This window comes from Sarcophilus harrisii, chromosome 3, assembly GCF_902635505.1.
Source record: "Sarcophilus harrisii chromosome 3, mSarHar1.11, whole genome shotgun sequence".
NCBI classification, from domain to species: Eukaryota; Metazoa; Chordata; class Mammalia; order Dasyuromorphia; family Dasyuridae; genus Sarcophilus; species Sarcophilus harrisii.
In genome coordinates, this window is record NC_045428.1 from 9,640,523 (window position 1) to 9,661,850 (window position 21,328).

The following is a 21,328-nucleotide window of genomic DNA, read 5'->3' on the forward strand; positions in this document are numbered from 1 at the left end:
CAGAGCATGAAGGGGACCCGCACACAGGGATGGCATCTCCAGGCAGGGAAAAAAGGGAAGAAATTCAGAAGCCAGCAACAGCGGCTCCAAGAGTAAAGCAGCCTCCCTTGCAAAGTTTAACTCAGCCTGCAGAGGAATCCCCAGGCAGAAATCCCTGTCCAAAGGGAAGTATCCAGTTGTGCTGCTCTAAATCAGAAGACCGTCCCAACTGTCTGACGGGGATTAAGTCTAGCAGCAACAACTTCTCAAGCTCAGATCCAGACTCCAGTCAGGAACTTGTAGAGCTCAGATCTATGGGCAACAATCAGACTTTGCCCTGCTTCAGATGACTTTGGAAGCACTTGAACACCCACTTGTGCCTGAGATCCTACAAAAGCACAACATTCAATATACCAAGAAAGCAGCAGCAAGTCCAGTCAAGAAGTAGGCTAAAAGAATGGGCCAACACAGCAAGAACCCCATCATAAGGAATTCTGAGCTAATGGTGGCAGAAACATGTAAGACACACATGCAGACCCTAAAGCATCTACGAGCAAATGACTCCAGGAAGCAACACAGATCTCTTAAAACAGTCCAAAGATTGAGAAATAGAAGAAAGTGTCAGGTATTTCATTGTAAAAACAACTGATTATTTAATAACAGATTCCCTAAAGCTCCTGACCAAAAAAAGAAACATAAAACATCTTTTTTCAAGAAATCTTAAAAGAAAACTGCCCAAATCTTTTAGAATTAGAGGGCAAAGCAGAAACAGGAAGAATCTACCACTTAGTTCCTGAAAGAAACCACCATATGAAAACTCCCAGTCATGGCTATAAAAGAACAGTAAGATTGGAAATGATATTCCAGTAGACAAAGGATAGGGACCTACAGTCAAGAATAACTTACCCAACAAATCTATATACTGTTAATTGAGGAAAACAAACATACCTTTAACAAAATACAGAACTTCCACATTCCAGAGCTGTAGAAAAACTGACGTTCAAACACAAGAGTAAAGAGAAACATAAAAAAGTAAACATGAATAAAAAAAAAAAAAATTGGTTAAGGACTAAAGGATAAACTGGTTACATTCAAGTATGGGGATCACCCCTGTATCTATCAACATCAGGGGTCACAGAGGAAGCCCAATCAGAAAAGGCCTTGAAGTGGTTCTGTAATGTCATGATTTTAAGAGACAATAGAGAGAAAGAGGTGAAGAGGAATGGGGGGAGAAAGGGGAGGAAGATCCAGAAAATATTTTAAAATATTTAAAAATAAAATCTAAAAAAATATTTTTAGGACGCAGCCAATGTGGAAATTTAATTGAATATGTTTGCAGTGTGTGTGTGTGTGTGTGTGGATGGGGATGGCAGCTTAGGCCCAAACAAGAAGCTGGGTCCCAGATGATTAAAACTACTATGAAAACCTTGGAAACTCTGACCAACACAAAGACAACCCAACCAAATACAATTTCTGAGGGCTCAGGATGAAAGTTGCTGCCCAACTCCTGATAGAGATGTAATGATTCCTAGCACAGACTTCGATATATCTATTTTTAGTCCTGGTCAATGTGGAAATTTGTTTTCCTTGACTACATATGCTTACAAAACGATCTTTGTTTTCTTGTTTCCTCAATGGGAGAGAAGTGGGAAGAGAAGGCTAATCTTTGAAAATACAAATTAAACAAACAAACTTCACCACTCATTACTTGAAGAAGGGATACATAGGCTTCACCAGATAGCCTCTAAAGGTTTCCAAGTAAAGACTGGCTAATGACTAATTAAATGTCACAGAAGATGCTTGCTCAGATGTATTGGCTTCTGAGATTCCTTTCAATTTTCATATACCCCTCCTTTAAAAAAATTTTTTTTTAACATTTTAATTGCTTTTCTTATAAAAACAACAAAAAGAGAAGCTTATAACACAACTGCTTGGCCTTTCCTCTTGTCTTCTCCCAGTTCAAAATGCTTAAATTTGTTAATGGCCAACATCCATTTTGCTCTCAAGTTGGGCTCAAAACATTCAAGTCTCAGTAGTTTTTTAAAAAAAAGAAAAGAAAAGAAAAGAAAACTGGCTTTGATCACTATAGTGGCTTTGCTTCTGAGTAAGGGAAAAAGAAATCCATGCCCTTCCTATACGTGTCACTTTTTTGAGGCTGGCATTTCCTGCAATTCTTGCAGTAAGTTTTGAGTGTTGGGGGACAGTCATTAAGTGAGCAGCTTTGATCTTAGTACAGAGAGCGGGCCAACACTGATCTAAGAGCAAGAGCCAATGGGATTTATTTTCATTTTCCTGACAGTTTCTAGCATATAGCATTCTTTGTACCCATTATTCACTTATCATAGTCTAATGTGCTTCATATTTAATTTGTATACACTTTCTTTTGATTAGGTCCTGGGGTCCTATGTTGTTTATCCTTTTACCTCCAGTGGTGTCTACCCCATACAGGAAGAGCTCATTCCTTCCCTAAACAAAGCTAAAAGAGAGAGAGCCCCTTTCTAGTACCCAGGACTCAAAGATAACTCCACACTACTTTTTTCTCACTGATTTTTGGAATGCTATCCATGCAATTTCCTAGAGCTCTGCTCACTAATACTTGCAAGCTCTGTCAGTATTTGCTCTTTTTCCTAATAAGGTTCCAACTTCATCCCATAACAACTGCCCATCCTCACATCTTCTACATTCTAGGCACACTAGGACTGTGACCTAATTCACGTTCTTTCCACTTCTTTGCCTTTGTCTACACCACCTCTCAAAGCTGGCAGGAACAGAGGAACTTCTAATCCAGCCCAAACTGGGAGAAGCCTTTCTAAAGCATTCTTCACAAATGCTGAACCTATTTCCGTTGAAAGATCCTGTTTCTATTCCTGCCTTTTGGAGCCCAGCAGAACAGGTCCAGGAATCCTTCTAATAATTGACCTTTCTATAGGCTTCTAGCTTTCCAGGCATATGTAACCTCATCTGATCCGTGACCATTGTTAGCCTGCCCTCTCTAGGTTTTCTCATGCCCAGCATCTCCAACCAACCCCCAGATGCCATGTTAACCATTCGTCTCCATAAGCTTGTGACTCTTCTGGCTTCTGTCCAGCCTGTGGGCCTCTTTCATAGAACGTGGTGTACACAGTACCACAGATGTGGTCGGAACAGGGACACCATGGCTAAAACCACAGATCTGGGATCGAGCTAGAAGTTTTCTGGCTATCATATCACACTGTGAGATTATATATCACATAGTCTATCACAAATTAGACCTCTTTGTACTTTTTCACAAGTACTGTTGCCTTGACATGCTCCACTCATCCTAGATTTCTGGTCTTTTTTCATATTTGCATACAACTCTACATTTAGCCTTCCTGAATACTGTTCCCTGAGCTAGCCTTCACGTTTTCTATCACTTGTAAACTGGACTAACACGCCACCCAAATTATCAGCATAAATTCTGAGAAGCGCCAGGTTACAGAAAAGGAAACCCTCTTGCTCCCAGATGATATAGCTAGAATTATGACAACCCTCAAATGCTCTCATTCAACCAGTTCTCACTTCATTTCAGATATATCATCATGGGATCCCTGCTTTACTCATAAAGAGCAGCTTTGTAAAATGTATCACTGACTTAGATGGATGTGAGCTGTCCATGCAGCGCTTCGTCACAGGATCCGCTTGGCAGACCCAGTCTAACGAAGCTATACTGGCCACATCACCAGCTTTGCCCTCCTTTCAAGTTTCAGTTTTGGGGCCTGCTTGAAAAGGACTCTTCTGACCTGTTCATAGCACTTTGAATATCTCCCCCTTCCATTTAACACTGTCTGCATTTATATCATAGTTATTTATATACAAGTTTCAACTACCTTATGGACTAAAATCTTGGAGGTAAGAGTATGACTTAAGTCATTTTTGCACATCAATACCTTGTTTGCACATGTGTGAGAAACTTAAATCAGTAATTATGAGCAGCCTGGAGTGATTTTAGTACAGGGACAAACATCTTATCACAAGCCAAGAAGGAGCCCTCTGTACAACAGGACAGAACTAAAATGGTCTTGGAAGGCCCCAACTTCCTACCACACAGGCTACTGAGACTGAAATAATCTATGCAAAGTGCCTTGCAAGCATTAAGTGGTAGAAAAGACCTAGCTATTGTTATTAGTAATAGTAGAGGTAGAATAAAGTACAATCCCAATTGCTATCTTCACTTTAGGACAGGAGAATGAAGCTTGAAGTGACCAGGTATCTCTTCAGCCTCCTTCTGATATTCAAGTGTTAAATCTACTTCAAAAAGTTCTGTCAAAACTGCAACTGTTCCCAATAAGATCTGGAGTGAAACAAGGTTGCCCACTATCACCGTTACTATTTAATATTGTATTAGAAATGCTAGCTATGGCAATAAGAGCTGAGAAAGATATTAAAGGAATAAGAATAGGCAATGAGGAAACCAAATTATCACTCTTTGCTGATGATTGATGGTATACTTAGGAGAACCCCAGAGATTCTACTAAAAAGTTATTGAAATAATCCACAATTTTAGCAAAGTTGCTGGTTATAAAAAAAAACCCACATAAGTCATCAGCATTCTTATATATCACTAACAAAATCCAACAGTCAGAGTTACAAAGAGAAATCCCATTTAAAGTAACTACTGATAGTATAAAATATTTAGGAATCTATCTGCCAAGGGAAAATCAGAAACTTCATGAGCAAAACTACAAAACACTTTCCACACAAATTCAGTCTGATCTAACTAACTGGAAAAATATTAAATGCTCTTGGATTGGGCGAGCAAATATAATAAAGATGACAATACTACCTAAACTAATCTATTTATTTAGCTATACCAATCAGACTTCCCAAAAACTATTTTGATGACCTAGAAAAATAACAAAGTTCATATGGAAAACAAAAGGTCAAGAATTTCAAGGGAATTAATGAAAAAAAAAAATCAAATGAAGGTGGCCTAGCTGTACCAGATCTAAAATTATATTATAAAGCAGCGGTTACTAAAACTATCTGCTAAGAAATAGACTAGTTGATCAATGGAATAGATTAGGTTCAAAGGACAAAACAGACAATAACTTTAATTATCTAGTGTTTGACAAACCCAAAGACCTCAGTTTTTGGGATTAGAATGCATTATTTGACAAAAATTGCTGGGAAAATTGGAAATTAGTATGGCAGAAACTAGGCATTGACCCACACTTAACACCGTACACCAAGATAAGGTCAAAATGGGTTCATGATCTAGGCATAAAGAATGAGATCATAAATAAATTGGAAGAGCATAGGATAGTTCACCTCTCACACCTGTGGAAGGAATTTATGACCAAAGAAGAACTAGAGATCACTACTGACTACAAAATTGAAAATTTTGACTATATCAAATTGAAAAGTTTTTGTACAAACAAAACTAATGCAGGCAAGATTAGAAGGGAAACAATAAACTGGGAAAACATTTTTACAGTCAAAGGTTCTGATAAAGGCCTCATTTCCAAAATATATAGAAAATTGACTTAAGAAATCAAGCCATTTCTCAATTGAAAATGGTCAAAGGATAGAACAGACAATTTTCAGAATGAAATAAAACTATTACTACTCATATGAAAGAGTGTTCCAAATCACTATTGATCAGAGAAATGCAAGTTAAGACAACTCTGAGATACCACTATACACCTGTCAGATTGGCCAGAATGATAGGAAAAGATAATGCAGAATGTTGGAGGGATGTGGGAAAACAGAGACACTGATACATTGTTGGTGGAATTGTAGATACACCAGCCATTTGAGACAATTTGGAACTATGCCAAAAAGTTATCAAACTGTGCATACCCTTGATTCCAGCAGTATCTCTACTGGCTTATACCCCAAAGAGATACTAAAAAGGAAAGGACCTGTATTGCATGAATGTTTGTGGCAGCCCTGTTTGTAGTGCCAGAAGCTGGAAAATGAATGGATGCCCATCAATTGGAGAATGATTGAGTAAATTGTGGTATATGAATGTTTGGAATATTATTGTTCTGTAAGAAAGACCAGCAGGACAATACAAGAAGGATTGGCGAGACTTACATGAACTGATGCTTGAGCGAAATGAGCAGAACCAGGAAATCATTATATATCTCAACAACGATACTGTATGAGGATGTATTCTGATGGAAGTGGATTTCTTCAACAAAGACAAGACCTAACTTAGTTTCAATTGATCAAGGATAGACAGAAGCAGCTACACCCAAAGAACGAACACTAGGAAATGAATGTAAACTGCTTGCATTTTTGTTCATCTTCCCGGGTTATTTATACCTTCTAAATCCAATTCTCCCTGAGCAACAAGAAAACTGTTCGGTTCTGCACACATATATTGTATCCAAGATCTACTGTAATCTATAACATGTATAGGATTGCTTGCCATCTGGGGGAGGGGGTGGAGGAAGGGAGGGGAAAAGTTGGAACATAAGTGAGTGCAAGGGATAATGTTGTAAAAAATTACCCTGGCATGGGTTCTGTCAATAAAAAGTTATTTAATAAAAAAAAAAAAAAGTTCTGTCAATCACTTTTACTCTACAGAGGCCTGGAACAGATTGATTGAACAGTTTAAATGTTATTATGTGCTATATACTAAAACACTAAAGCTTGACGTTTAGTATTACATGTTTCTTTAAAAATCCCTAGTCTTTAATCTATAGTAGTTACTTCTTCTTCTGTCTTCTATAAGACAGGGAAGAAACCCCTACCACCAAGTTAGAAAGAATTTTTTTAATGGTCAGAAATAAATTTTTTTAATGGTCAGAATAGTTTCAATCCTAGAGTACCTGAAAATTCTTGAAATCCAAAGCCTTGAAGATATTTAGGGCTGGTCAGGCTCTCCTTCCCCCCTCCCTCCCTTGCTAAGTCTTAATGTAAGGAGATAATTGGGTCTTAAACTTTTTAATATAGAGAACTTAATTTTTTTTTTTTTTTGGTAAAATAGAAAAATAAAGGCCATGGTCCATTTCTTAATCCAGAAAGCTAGTGACTGTGTTGCCACCTTCACTCAATATTCCATCCTAGTTTGATGTTGACCCCATCTATTACCTTGAAATCCTGGTCGTTCTTCCTCCATTCTCAAGTTCAATAGCTAACTCAGTATTCCTCTTCAAATCAAGCTCTGACCTTACACTTGGGGACTTCAAAAGATGTGTCGATGTTCCTTTGAACCTTTGAGCTTCCAGTTCATCATGATCTCAGCCATGACCAAATGGTTATAAGTTTGATCTTACCATCAGCAATACTTATTCTACCTTTATTCAAAACTCTGAAAACTGAGCACCAATTCCTGTCCTTTAATTCCTCCCCTACTCCTTAATCAAATGTTCCTATTTATTCTGCAACACCATCACCCTTTTCCACCTCATTCAGTAAATAAAGCCAAGCCATTATCCCTTCCTCTGGCTCATTCCCCACTTCCTTCTCCCTAATCCCCCTCCAAGTCTTGGTTCCCAGATGAACTCATCAGATATTCTAATTCCCTCTATTTCCTTGACCTCTAGGAAGACTTTTTTTTTTTTGGGGGCAAACCCCACCCCTACTAATACTCCTAAGATGCACCTGTTCTGAGACTTTTCATTAGCAGATGCACAGCTGATGGGGATGAGCTGAACCAAAGCAAACTCACTAGGTCCACTACAAACTTGCTGAGACTTCCTTGTTTTGGGCAACCTTCTTATTCTTTAATGATGAACTGTCAATCCAATGGGATAACCTAATTTTTTTTCTCTTAGATTTATTATGCTCCATCTGTACGCCTCACACACAGTCTGGTTTAACTATCTGCAATTTATCTCCCCCACTATGGGCTGTTTTTAGTGTTTCGGAGTGCCCTCATGCCCAAGATGTCTTGAAAAAAGAAACCCTTTTTATTTTTTTGCTGAGGCACTTGGGATTGAGTGAGTTGCCCAAGGTCACACGGCCAGTAAGTGCTGAGTGTCTGAGGCTGAATTTGAACTCGGGTCCTCCTGGCTTCAGGGCTGATGTTCTATTCCCTGCGCCCCCTCGCTGCCCCCAGAAGAGAGTTCTTTGGTGCGGAAGGCCCTCCTCTATCTGGTTCCGAAGGCCCTCCTCTATCTGGTTCCGAAGGCCCTCCTCTATCTGGTTCCGAAGGCCCTCCTCTATCTGGTTCCGAAGGCCCTCCTCTATCTGGTTCCGAAGGCCCTCCTCTATCTGGTTCCGAAGGCCCTCCTCTATCTGGTTCGAAGGCCCTCCTCTATCTGGTTCGAAGGCCCTCCTCTATCTGGTTCCGAAGGCCCTCCTCTATCTGGTTCGAAGGCCCTCCTCTATCTGGTTCGAAGGCCCTCCTCTATCTGGTTCGAAGGCCCTCAATATCTGGTTCCGAAGGCCCTCCTCTATCTGGTTCGAAGGCCCTCCTCTATCTGGTTCGAAGGCCCTCCTCTATCTGGTTCGAAGGCCCTCCTCTATCTGGTTCCGAAGGCCCTCCTCTATCTGGTTCGAAGGCCCTCCTCTATCTGGTTCGAAGGCCCTCCTCTATCTGGTTCAGAAGGCCCTCCTCTATCTGGTTCCGAAGGCCCTCCTCTATCTGGTTCGAAGGCCCTCCTCTATCTGGTTCGAAGGCCCTCCTCTATCTGGTTCCGAGCCTCTCTATGTTCGAGCCCTCCTCTATCTGGTTCCGAAGGCCCTCAATATCTGGTTCCGAAGGCCCTCCTCTATCGGGTTCCGAAGGCCCTCCTCTATCTGGTTCCGAAGGCCCTCAATATCTGGTTCCGAAGGCCCTCAATATCTGGTTCCGAAGGCCCTCAATATCTGGTTCCGAAGGCCCTCCTCTATCTGGTTCCGAAGGCCCTCCTCTATCTGGTTCGAAGGCCCTCAATATCTGGTTCGAAGGCCCTCCTCTATCAGGGTTCGAAGGCCCTCCTCTATCTGGTTCCGAAGGCCCTCCTCTATCTGGTTCCGAAGGCCCTCCTCTATCTGGTTCCGAAGGCCCTCCTCTATCTGGTTCCGAAGGCCCTCCTCTATCTGGTTCCGAAGGCCCTCCTCTATCTGGTTCCGAAGGCCCTCCTCTATCTGGTTCCGAAGGCCCTCAATATCTGGTTCCGAAGGCCCTCAATATCTGGTTCCGAAGGCCCTCCTCTATCGGGTTCCGAAGGCCCTCTATCTGCTTCGACTCTTGCCTGGACTAATGCATGGCTTTTCCATCGACCTTCCTCCAACGGCTCTCCTTGGGCTCCGAGACCGCACACACGCTCTTTTGGGGCGGGTGCTTCTGTCACAAGGCGCTCCACACTGGCCTCCCGGAGACGACCCCCCCCCCCCACCTGTTTGGTCCCCGCCTCGCCTAAGCCCCGGGTTCCTTCAGGATCCCGCCCGGAGCCCCCTCAGCCGGGCGCGGCCCCCTCAGTCGGGAGCGGCCCCCTCGGCCGCTGCTGGGGGGCCCAGCGCACGGCCCTTCCGGGGCGCTCGGCAGACCCCTGGGGGCTTGGGCCGAAGCGTGTGGTCCTCCTCACCTCCCGGCCGGGGCCGCCCTCACCTCCCAGGGAGGATGAGCAGGGGCGGCTGCACGCACTCCCACAGGTGGCTCGGGGCCCCGCCCCGGCTCAAAGCTGGCTTCTGGCGCTTCCCAGCCGAGGGACTCCGGACCTGCCTCAGTTTCTTCCTCGGGGCCTCGCAGCGGGGTGCCGGCGCAAGCCCGGGGCGGGACAAAGCCAAGTCCGGCGACTGCCCCTGGGCTCCCGGGGCGTAGGGCGGGACACACACCAGGCGCCTACTAACTGCTTCGCTTTCCCAGCGGGAGGAAAGGGGTCTCCCGCTCCCGCCGCCCGGCCTCTCTCCGCTTCTGCCCAGGGCGGGACGGGGGGGCGACCCCGGGGACCCCAGGCCTCCACCCAAGAAGCAAGGGGAGCGGCCGGAAGTCGCGCCGTCCCGCCCCTCCCCCACCCTCCCCCCGCCCCCCGGTCCGAGGGCCCCCCTCCTCGCCCCCCGAACGGGCCGGGCCGGGCCGGGGCAGAGCGGGCTCGGCCTGCGGCCCCTCCGGAGAGCGAAGAGGACCCGGCGCACATGAGCCCCCGGCGGCTGCAGGGAGTCACTTACCGCGCGGGACAGAGGCGAGGAGCGGCCGAGGGAGCCCCAGAGATGCCGAGGCGGCGAGCAGACCAAGCCCAGCTGCGGGCGCGCGCGCGCAGCCTCACGCACGCCCCGCGTACGGACGCGCGCGGCCTCTCTGGCCTCCGCTCCGCCCGTCGCCTCCTCCCCCCTCCTCTCCCGCTCCCCGCCTCCCTCCTCCCCGGGCGAGCCAGATGGCCCAGTACGCAGGCGCGGGCCGGGCGGTTCGCCTCCTCCTCCCCTCTCCCTCCCCGATTAGCTTCCCGCCCCCGGCGCAGGCGCCGTGTCCCTCCCGCGGTGGCTGGCCATATAGAGGCTTGAGGGTCAAGCGTAGCCTCTTCTCCTTTACCAAGATGGCGGCTTGCTCCTGTTTCGACACAGCCCCCACCGTATGAGCTGGGTCTCCCTACGCTGAGAGAGCAGAGAAGGTAACTTAAGGGGAGCTGAGGAGAGAGGACGCCGGAGGCTGCGCTCGCGGGGGCTGACAAACTGCTTTCCGGAGGGGGAGGAGAGGGGACGGCCGCGGCGAGGCGCCGCTGCCGATTGCTGCCTCCTCCAGGAACATGGCGGCAGCAGCGAGCCGGCCGAGCGCTCGGGGGGCGGGGGGCGCCGGCCGGGGCCGCTCTAGCTCCCGCTCCGGCGCGCTCTATGGTCGGCGGCCGGCTGCCATTGGCCGGGGCCGGTCACGCGGGAGTGGCGGGGCGGCTCGGGCCCCATAGAGTCGGGCCGGGTCGGGGCCTCTGCCCTCCTGTGCCCCTTTCTGGGCGGCCTCGGGGCGCGCTCCCCGCCGCGGGAAGGCCTCCGCCCCGCCTCAGTTTCCCCACCTGTTCATCGGCTTTCCCGCAGCGCCGCGGCCCTGGCTCTGGGAGAAGCCCGCGGGGCGCGGCCGAAGGGCAGAGGCCGAGGCTCTCCTCCCCCTGTCCTCAGTTTCCCCACTGGGAAAGTGGGAGGGTCGTCGTGGGTCCCGAGTGATGGGGCGGTTATTCGGGGGTGGGCTCCAGCCGGGCCCTGGAGGGTGCAGGAGGCGGGGCCGGGCAGAGCGGGCTTGGTGGCGCGGCCCTGTCTGACCCCGTTGTTCCGGGGAGGAAACTGAGGCAGGCGGGACTAGACCTGCCGGACACCCAGCTGTTAGGGGAGGGGCCCATGGGCCCGCCCCCTCTGCTTCCCCTTCCTACGCCCTAGGAGAGCTGTCCTAAGGTGTGGGTGCTGATCAGCCCCAGTCTAAACCACACCCCCTCCCGTCTCGTGAAAAATGCTCAGTTATTTGTTCTCCCGCCAGGCCCCCACCCTCCTGGTGGCCCCCCCAGAGCCTCCCCCTTTTGTCCGGAGGGAGTTAAGGGGAGCTGGGGGCCGGCGGTCTCTGGCTTTGCCTCCGCCCTTTTTGTCGTCTTGTTTCGGGGAGTGGGTGCTCTGTCTTCTGGGCTAGACTTGGCGTGTCCGCGAGCGGGCCTCCTGCGCCGGCTCTGGCCGGCAGGCGGCCCCTCTTCCAGCCGCGCCAGGGCCGGGACCTCCGGCCAGCAGCCCTGAGCAGCTGAGACGCGGGCTGGGGGAGAGCCACCGCCCCCGGCGTGGAGGCTTCCCGTGGGCCCTGAGCGTTCTGGCAGGGAGGGAGCCAGTTCTTCACAGCCATCCCATAGCTTTGCGTGGCGGCGGTCCCTGTTAACGTTCTGTGCCCTGCCCTTATAAAGAGGTCTCCTGTGAGCCGTTTTGTGAGTGTTGGCTCCCTCTTCCTCTGTCCTAGTGTGGTCAGTTAGCAAGCGTTTGTTAAGCACTCCCTATGTGCCCGGTACTGTGCTCAATGATGGGCTCAATCGTGAGCAGCTTATGTGAGGGCTGGGAATACAGAGAGGCTCACATCTAATGAGGGAGACGACGCGAAAGTGACTGTGTACAAGAAAAGGAATAGTGAGCTGATGGAGAAACGTAAAGGAACCTATGGGGTCAGTAGGCAGAACAGCCAGGAGGTTAGTGCCCCCATGTGATGGGGAGGAGAGAGCCGGGTTATGTTCTGGAGCTCATAGGGAGCTGCTGCAGTTTATTGAGGAGGTGGTGACTTAATCAGACCCTAATGGTGAAGGTGAAGGCCACAGGTCTTGGCCCCCCCCTTGGATATGGGAAGTGAGAGACGGGGGGAGTCCAGGATGACTTCCAGGTCGGAGCCTGCGTCCTCTAGAGCAGTAGGGGAGAATGAGTTCTGTTTTGTTCATGTTGAGTTTAAGCTGTCTCTGGATGTCCAGTAGGCACTTGGAGATTCGAGATTGAAGGTCAGCAGAAAAGTTGGGCCAGGATAAATAGGTTTGAGGGTTAGCAGCATCGGGGGAAACTGATGAAATCACCAAGTGACGTGGGACAGAAGGAGAGGAAGGAGGAAGTCCAGGAGAGCACCCCCTTCCCCCCGACCAGGGATATCTGGCATTAAAGGGCCTGGTCTGGAGGAGGATCCAGCAGAGGGGAGCATGAGCCACAGCATTGAAAACTGCAGAGAGGTCCCAGAGATGAGGACAGAGAAGAGGCTGTGGATTTGGAAAATAAAAATCATTGATAACTTTGCAGCAGGTTTTGGGAGTGATGAGATCCTGCCCCAGGCAGAGGTAGGAGTTCCGGGAACTTCCAAGGAAAAGAAGTTTCAAGAAGGAGCATGGTGGGGAGAAATGAAGGCAGTGTCTGGTCTGTGGATGTGGACCAGGTCACGATTGGGACTGGCAAGAAGTAGCCCTTTGATTTGAATAATCACTGTTGGAGCTTGCCTGTGGCCAGGCTGGGGCCAGCTCCCATCCTGAGGCTCGTTTGGTCCCTGGTTTTCATTGAAAAGTCCTTCACTCCTGCTTTTCTGCCTCCTTATCTGGGTCATGTTAGCTTTAGTTTGATGCTGAATTAGATGATTTTTTTTTTTCCAGTGTATACTTTGGAGCTTGGGCCTCCGGTTGTTGCATCATCAAATATTAGCCTCCTGCTAGGCCCTGACCTTTTACCTCCTTGGAGAAGGAATTAGGACATTACTCCCCCTTAACTCTGGAGTCCTTCTCTTTATCAGTTTGCCATCTTCTCTCCCCCTCCCCCGCCCCCTAACCTGTCTCAGTCTTGTTTGTATGGAGTTGTTTGTGCCCTCTCTAGAATATAAACTTCTTGAGGGCAGGGACTCCCCTGTGCCTTTGTCTGCTCAGCCCTTAGCACCAGACCTGGCAGCCAGCAGCCTCCTTCTAATGCTGGTTGACTAATCTAATAGCTGAGGTGAGCAGAGTCTCATCCTTCATGCTTTTGCTTATTCTCCTTTAGGCAATCATTTATTTTTCTTTTGTGAAATACAGTGGAACCTCAGAATATTGTTTAATTACCAGATCCAGGAACTCTGTGAGAGAATCTTTCATTTTGTTTTGGAGGCATTTTCACATGGAAGGTAGAGCCCGTGGAGTTGCTTGTGCCTTCTTGCAAATGTCTGCTGTAGAAGCCCTCAGGCACATTTGCCATCTTGGATCAAATTCAATTGGTCCACCCAGTTTTTGAGATGATTTTTTTCCCCCTGGATTTAACAAAATGTTGTACATCAAAGCCCGATCTAGTTTCAGACAGGCTGCCAAGTCTGTTCCTCTCTTTCCCTGTCTCTCCCTCAGCCCCCATCTCTTCTTTTCTCTGTCACTCTCTCTCCTTCCCCCCCCTCCTGTCCTCTCTGTTCTTCTCTTTGTCTTTTTTCCTCCTTTCTCTATCACTTTCTCTGTCTCTGTCTCTCTCTCTCTTTCCTCACTCTCCCCACCTCTGTTGTTCTCAGACTCTCTCAGTGTCCCCACTCTGGACCCCACTCATCTCCTGGGCAGGCCCTGGCTCCCCTTGCTCTTTTCCTTTGTCCTTCCATGTATGGGATCAGTGCCCTCCATCGCCTGATCAGAATGGGGTCAGATGCTGCCTCAGCACTTAGCACAGCACCTGGCCCGTGGTGAGTGAGCCCATCACCCATGTGCGCTGACTGGCTGACCTGCTTTTGTCCTTTTGAATCCAAGCATGTTTGTGACAGCTCTGACAGCTCTCAAGAATTGCAGGAGCCTGTAGGTCCTGGAAAAGAACCTTTTTTCTGTCAAGGACTATTGCATATTTATAACATGGTTCAAGGGCCATACAAAATCATCGGCTTACAGAACTCAAGCGGTGCAATCTAGCTTTCAGCTCGTCATCACCTGCAGTTGCCTTAGCCGATGTTTTGGGCACCACCCTTGGGTTGGATGGGGCACCCCCTGCTCCGTGAGGTTACTCAGGCTTTCTTGCGTGATCACCCTTGGGGTGAGCAGAGTGTGAGATCTGAGAATGATGGGATCTCATCTACCCAAAAGGCCCTGCTGGATCAGAACCTTCCCCTTCATCCTCCAATCTGCTTAGCCTCTGCTGCTGCCATTCATCCACCATTTTTGGTGTGGGAAAATCAGCAAGGATCCCTTTTGTGTAAAGGCTACTGTCATTATTTAGCAAAGCTAAATAAATTTAGGCTTAATAAGTAACTTCTCTTGGCATTAATAATTACTGTATTTTGTGCCCTTATCTAAAGGCAGCAGTACATTCGAAAGAGATCTCATTGAAAAGATTGCCTGCCTCTTATCACCTCCCCCGAGGACGGCCTGTGCTGGACTGTGTCTTCCATGCGAGGGACAGCTTAGCCAGGTTTAAAGAGCTTTATCCCTGGGTCTTGGCCCCCAGTAGGGGATTAATGCTTCTGACCACAGCGGCTCCTGAACTTGCCTGTCACTCTATTGAGATCTTTATTGGTGGAGGACGTGCTGGTGAGCAGGAAGGGACAGAGATCAGAGGCCAGGAACTCTGACCCCCCCACCCTCCCCACCCCGTGCACTTCTCTTCCAGAGTGGTACCCGGTTAGGACCATGAACAATGAAGGGCTGGCTAATTTGCTAGGCCTGAGGAGTGGCCAAGAGAGACCAGGCTCTTTTGGGGTTTTTGAGACCGGATCTTCCTATCTGAACAAGACTGGAAAAAGGGCTGCTCGATTTCAGCTGCTTTTATCCAGTCTGTGCTGATCTGTCCAAGCCTGGGTATCTCAGTGATCCTGAATGAGGGCTCTCTCTCTCCTGCTGCTGGCTCTTTAGCCCTGCTGCTGCTCAGTGTGCCCATATTCAAGCAAGCCCCCTCCTGCCTTGGTTTCCCCCAGTCTTGTGAAGCTCTAAGTCAGAAGAGCTTGGCTGCCATGTCAGAGACCCACCCAGGCTAAGTGCTCTGAACTCAGGCCTGCCAGGTTGGTCAGAAGGCCATATGTGTTTTTGGCAGTGGCCACCTGTGAAATAACTACCAAATGGGGCTCCTCCTCCTTCTGATCCCCACCAGCTCCATCTCTTCATCTTCTTCCTTTTTTTTCTTTCATCACACAGTTGTGGCAAATGTCAGAGAGAATACAAAGAACCACAGATCTTAAATACATTATTTGTTTGTTTATTTATTTTTGCAAAGTAACTGGGGTTAAAGGACTTGTCCATATCTAGCTAGGATGGGCTAAGTGTCTTGAGACTGGATTTGAACTCGGGGCCTCCTGGCTCCAATCCTGGTGTTCTATCCACCATCCAGCTCCAGAGCTGCTACTTCCAAGTCCTCTTCTTTAGTTTGGGATGGGCCTGAACCTTGTCACCTTGTCACGTTGCCCTTGTCACTGACTCTTCCCTGTTATGTGCCTTTGTTCTTGTCCTGATGACAAGTACTTCCTGAAGAGTCCTTTGTCATCGGTGGTCGCTGGAGTCTGTGTTCTTGGCTCTGTTGGGGCACTGCCCGTATAATGGGCTTAAGTGATTGGCTGGGGATTGAAAGATTCTTCTTGCCTTGAGGAATCTTGTGAGCTCTATCCTGCAGGGGTAGGGAGAGAGGACCTGGACCTGGCAGGCTTCATTTAGCGTATGCCCCTCCCCTTGGGTCAATGGCTTTCCCTCTTCAGTGCTTCTCAGGTTCCTGAGAAACCGCAATGAAGGCTGGTGCTCAGCTCAGTTAGCAAAGACTTGAGGTAGCATGAGCTCAAGGCAGAAGCCTGAGCATCTGAAGCCTGAGCGGCAGGCAGGGCAAATACCAGTGACGCCCTTGGCTAGCCAGGCCTAGCCCCTGGCTTTCCTAAAACCCGCCGTGTGTTTGTGACATGACATCAGTCTTTGGAAAAACCATGGAGATTTCTAGGAGAAAGCGACCCTTGCGATACCCTGCCCGGTGTCCACGCCTGCTGCCATGTCCTGTTTCCGGGGCGTTGTTTTTGTCCCTTCCCAAGAAGAGGCTGTTTGAAACTCATTTATCTGCTTTGCCTCTGTGTGGCAAGTACCACACATGGTGACTGAGGAAGACCCAGATTTGGCCCCTCCATCCCTTCAGTTCCCTTTTGTGCCTTTTCCCCCATTGAATGTGAGCTCCTGGGGGCTGGGGCTGTGCCCATCTCACATGCTTATTGACTTGAATGATTGCTGACAAATGGGAATACTTGCCCTTTCTTCTCTGGCTGGATGAGGCCCAGGTAGCTTGCAGGTGGAAGGCTTCCTCGTCCATATTGGGTAGCGATCTGCAGACCTAATGATGTGGTGGAAAGCTCTCATGAATCACATGTGAAGATTCCCCTCCCAGTGTTTGCTCTCCTCCCTCTGAGAAGCCCCGTGTGTTCCAGCAGGAACCATGTGGACTGTCATTGGTTTGCCTGTGACCCACTGGATTGAGATTCTGTGCTTCTGATTCTGATCAGAATTCAGTGGTTGTGCTAGGGGTCCACGGGCCTGTTCTATACCCCACCTATAGGACACGGGGTGGGGGGGGTGGCTCCCAGGGTCCTGTCCTTTGCCCTCGGAATGTGACAGCAGTGAGTTCCTTCACCCCTCAGGGTTTCTAGTGGCCTGTTTGTGAAAGAGATCACCACCATTAGAGGATTCCACAGGTTCCTTGCAGGGCCAGGTTTGGTGATCCTCTGATTGTGAGTGTTCTTTGTCAGACTACATGCCCCAGCTTCTAGACAGTGTTATGGTGGTTGGGGTGGGTGGGGAAGAGGTTAGAGAGATGATGAGGGACTGGAGGTCATAGCAGAAATGGAAGGAAGCACCCAGGAAGCCCCCTCTTGCTATCTCAGGCACCCTGAGTTCTGTGTCACTGGGGTATAGAAACTGACATTGTTGCAGACAACTGGTTTGTTGGATTGGCCCATATCCTTGGGCCACCCGGGATCACACGCAACCTATTTTCCATCATGGGAGTGTCCCAATGTTGGGAAAGGATCTTGATCCTTGAGATTATTAGGATCTGAATAGAGAGGACTAAGGTACCAGGACCTTTTCATCTCTGAACCCAGTTTGGGGAACGAAATGAGTGGCGGTACCTATTTCCAGGCTTAATTAAGCCCTGGGGAGTTGGGACCGGCTGATCCTTTCTGCTGTGCAGCTAGCCTCACCTTTGAGGTCATCTTCTGTGATAACATCTTCCAGGCACAAGTGTCTGAAATGGACCCCAACAGGTTTGGTCAGAAACTGTCTTAGAGCTGCTGAGTTAGGAGAGAGAGGAAGTATTGAAGCTGGTTGGTCAGTTGTGAAAGATCAGACTCCCTGGATCTGGGTGGTACGCATACAGCCCCCAATGCTGGCCTGAGAGAGGGAGGTGGGTTTCCATTTGAGACTGAGGAGAAGGCTGGTGTGTGCAAATCTTCCCCAAGCAAATTGGACTGTGTTTGGGAAAAGGCCAGAATGCTCAGAGAAGTGGCGAGCATCTGGGAAGGACTCGGGAAAGAGGGGAATATAAGGACGATGACCTTTGGCGACTTCAGTAATGACAGTAAAGGGGAGGGGAGGGACAAAGGTGGCAAAGGGGTAGTTTCTGGACCACCTTGTGTGCCCGAAGGGGAGTGAGGGTGTCTAGATTTCATTTACTTGATCATGGGAAAGCATCACAGGGGAGGGCCATGGTTAGAGCTTTGTGATTGGTCTGTCCAACTGGAAGATGGAGAAAGTCCTGGGTTTCTGGAGTAGAGCAGTAAGTGGTGGGAATGGGAAGGAGAATGACAGTCCAAAGTGATGGGAGTGTTAAGTGGGGTTGAAAAGGAGAAAGGTGGTGTCCTTTAAAAAAAAAAAAAAAAAAAAAAAGGTTGCAAGAGGAGCAGGTGGGAAGAATTGGAGAGTCCTGGAGATGTTGGGACCAATTGAACCCCAGGATTGTGGCTACTTTGGGCCCCGCGTTGGGACTTGCCTGGTCCTAGGGAGCTGGTCCGTGGCCAACTGGAGGAGTGTATTGTGTGACCTGGCGAGGGACAGTTAGGTGCCCCATAGTGAGTCTGGCTCTGAAAACGAGATCCCTGGGAACTCAGAGGTCTCCTTCATGTTTGAGGTGCTGGGTGAGGCTTTGCTACACAGCTGCTTCCCCCTTCTCCCCAGTCTCTGCAAACTTGGGCATGAAGTGGTAGCCGCATGCCTTGTGCTTCCCAGTTCCTGAACCTCCCTTGGCTTTATCCAGAGCCAGGAGCAGGTGCAAAGATGGGATTGGAGCTCCCTGTTCCCAAGTTAAGAGCTCTTGGGTGAATAGCTTTGGGAAAACTGTGGAGTTGGGGTCCTGACTCCCAGGAAACACAAGGCTCTCTCAGCAGGCACGCTGGTAGCAACCTCCTCCTTGGCAACCACTTCTGGCCTATCGGAGGGCGGCATCGGCAGCCCCCGAGAGCCCTGCATGGTGTCAGGAAGGTTGCTACAACATGTGGCCTTCAGGGAGCTGGGGAAGAGAGTCTGTGGCCCAGAAGGAACCAAAGTAATACAAAAAGAGCAGGAAAGTCTTGAAGGAAGGCCTTTCTTGATGAAGCAGTGGATCCTCCCCACCCTTGAAGTTAAAAGAGTCCGTTCCCACCCCCCCACCCCCACCCCCGTGTTTCTCTGTAGCCTTTTTGCAGAAGAGCCCAGAGCGCTTTTGAAAGCTTTTGATTCTTTTTCTTCCATCCCCCAACAATAAAAATTAACAGATTGTGCTTAACTATATGACTTTGTCTTCTCTTTTGACTTAGACTTCATATAACAACCAAACCCTGGGGTGCAACGTCTAAATGGCTTGTACTTAGAGCAGGGTTTTCTTTCCTGTGGTAGATAGTGAGTAAAAGCCCATAATGAACTCGAGTCATTGCTTGTGGCTCCCCTTCTGTCCCCATCTGGGGACTGCTGAGATGGGGGGGGGGGATGTGCTTGGTTTTCTAATCTGAGTTCCCTGAGGGAACTTTTCTTTTGTTCTCTCCCCTCGAGGTTTGGCACAGAGCCTGGCGCATAGTAGGCCTTCTTGGGGTGGCCTTTATTGGTACCTCCCAACACCTTAAGGTTTCTTTATTTAAACATTTTTTTCAAAATTCCCCCTGCTCCATGGTTAGAAATGCAGAAAGGGGGGTTTCTGCTCAGGAAGGTGCTGTCTGCTGGCCTCCATCTCCCTGGTTTTCACAACTGTGAGCTTTGTGGTGTGTGTGTGTGTGGCTGTGGCAGGGCCACGTGTCCCACAGGACATTTCAGAAAAAGATTGGGGCTGAGCTGGGAGATCTCAGAATTGAAAATCACTGTAATTCTGTTTATTTCAGCTTTGAGCTTTTATAGCTAATTGGAGCGAAAATTAGAAAGGTGTTGGAGTTCTGGCTTGGCTTTTTGGCAAATACGAGGCAAAATTGAGAGTGCCTGAAGAATGAAGTGTTTCTTGCTTTGGAAACAGAGTTTTTAATTCTCTTAATTGCTCTTGGAAGGGGTAGCCCTAGAGACCAGAGTTCTTTGTTCCCAGAACAGACAGCACTTGGCCAAGGCTGGCAGAGCTCCTCTCTCTACTCCCACGAACACCTGGCCCGGGAGGTGAGTGAACTCCTTCTTGTCCTTCTTAGCCTATTCCTTGGAGTGGGGAGAGTGACTGGACTGTTTCAGGGTAGCGTCAAGATAGCAGCAGGTGCTTGGTTTCCAAAGAGAGGCACTGGGAGGCTGACCTTGCCAGTCCTCTTGGTGGTACTTGGTGGGGGAAACTGGAAAGGCTCTGTAATTTGGATTCTGGGCCCCTTCCAAAGACAGATAGAGCTGGTGCTTCATTGATCCCTCTTCTCCTGCCCCTGCTAACAAGACTGCCAGGTAGTCTCACTTTGGAATGGGTGGGTAAAGAGATGCTCTGATGAATTTAAAGAAAAAAAAAAATGTCGGGGACTTCAGAGGCTTCTGCATCCATGGGGTATTGGAGGATACGGTTTGTATCCCACTGTTACCTTCAGGCTAGGGCTATTGGGCTACTGTGAAAGAAGTCCTCAGAGGGCTGTTAGGTGTCTTGCTCATGCTTTCTGGAGGCTCTCCTCTTCCTAAGATCTCCCAGACCAGCCCCAGAAAGTTGGTATTTCAGGCCTTTGAAATGTGGGCCATGACTGGTTTTACTACCTAGACATGAAGCAGAAGTGCTCATTACTGAGTCATCTTAGTTGGTCCCAAACCAGTCTGTCCAAGGAGCACTTTGTGCTTGGAAAGTGTCGACAGAAGCTGGTTGGGAGGCAGGGGTGTGGAGTCTGGATTACGGAATTCCCCTGAGACAAAGGCGGGGACATTGCAACTATGGCGAGCAAAGAAAAAATGGAAAAGTGGTCACTTCTCCTAAGGGTCTCGGCCACAGCAAGACTATTTCCAGAACTGCACTGGAGGTCTTATTTTACAGATGAGGTCACAAGTGGAGTGCCTGGCAGAGCTAGGTCTGCCTCCGTCCCCAAGTCCCCGGCTCCTTCCCAGAGCACGGCTGCCTTCCCAGCATCAGCAGTGTCAGCATTTTTCATAGAATGCTTATTCACGTTGCTTGAAACCCTGAGTTTGGGGAAAGTGGCTTAGCAAGAGCCAGTGTAGGTAGCCTTGGGACCGAGTGCTCAGCCTGGCCCTGCATCCCCCCCTCTCATCCATTGGGCTTTTTCAGGCCGAGATCATTCTGATTTGTGGGATGGCAGGTCCATGTGATCCCGGGTCTACCTTGGTGACCAAGGGACTCAACCTCTGTGGGTCTCAGTTTCCTCATTAGACAAATGAGGGGCTTGTCCCAGCCGACCCCGAAGTTCCCTTCCAGTGCCAGCTCAGTGATCACAGTGTGATCGGCAGTGCTTTGGTGTGTGTAGCCTGCGGTCATCTTGTTTATTAGCCATTTATTGTGGCTTATCTGCAACGTGGAGAGCTTTCTGTGTCTTGGTGCCACAGTCTGGGTTTGGAGCTAGTGGAGGGTTGGTTTTTGCAGCATAGTTGGGACGCCAATATTTGTCCAGATCCTCCGGAGGCACCATGCTATAATGAGCAGATTTCCACCA

The 21,328-nt window shown here is 48.9% G+C and overlaps 2 protein-coding genes across 7 annotated transcripts in view; one reads left to right on the forward strand and one right to left on the reverse strand.

The window, feature by feature from the left end:
- The window catches only part of SEPTIN2 (septin 2), a 37,269-nt gene extending 26,784 nt beyond the window's left edge, over positions 1-10,485 (reverse strand). For 2 of the 5 annotated variants that reach the window (XM_031957474.1, XM_031957475.1), the window contains exon 1: positions 10,045-10,164. The gene's annotated coding sequence lies outside the window, so the exon portion shown is untranslated. Of the gene's footprint in view, positions 1-9,461; positions 9,861-10,044; positions 10,165-10,405 lie in introns of those variants that run through there. The other 3 variants (XM_031957478.1, XM_031957477.1, XM_031957476.1) reach the window with 3 other exon arrangements.
- HDLBP (high density lipoprotein binding protein) overlaps positions 10,400-21,328 on the forward strand; it is a 78,366-nt gene continuing 67,437 nt past the window's right edge. Inside the window, exon 1 of one of the 2 annotated variants that reach the window (XM_031957473.1) lies at positions 10,400-10,484. The gene's annotated coding sequence lies outside the window, so the exon portion shown is untranslated. The remainder of the gene's footprint in view (positions 10,485-21,328) is intronic. The other variant, XM_031957472.1, reaches the window with a different exon arrangement.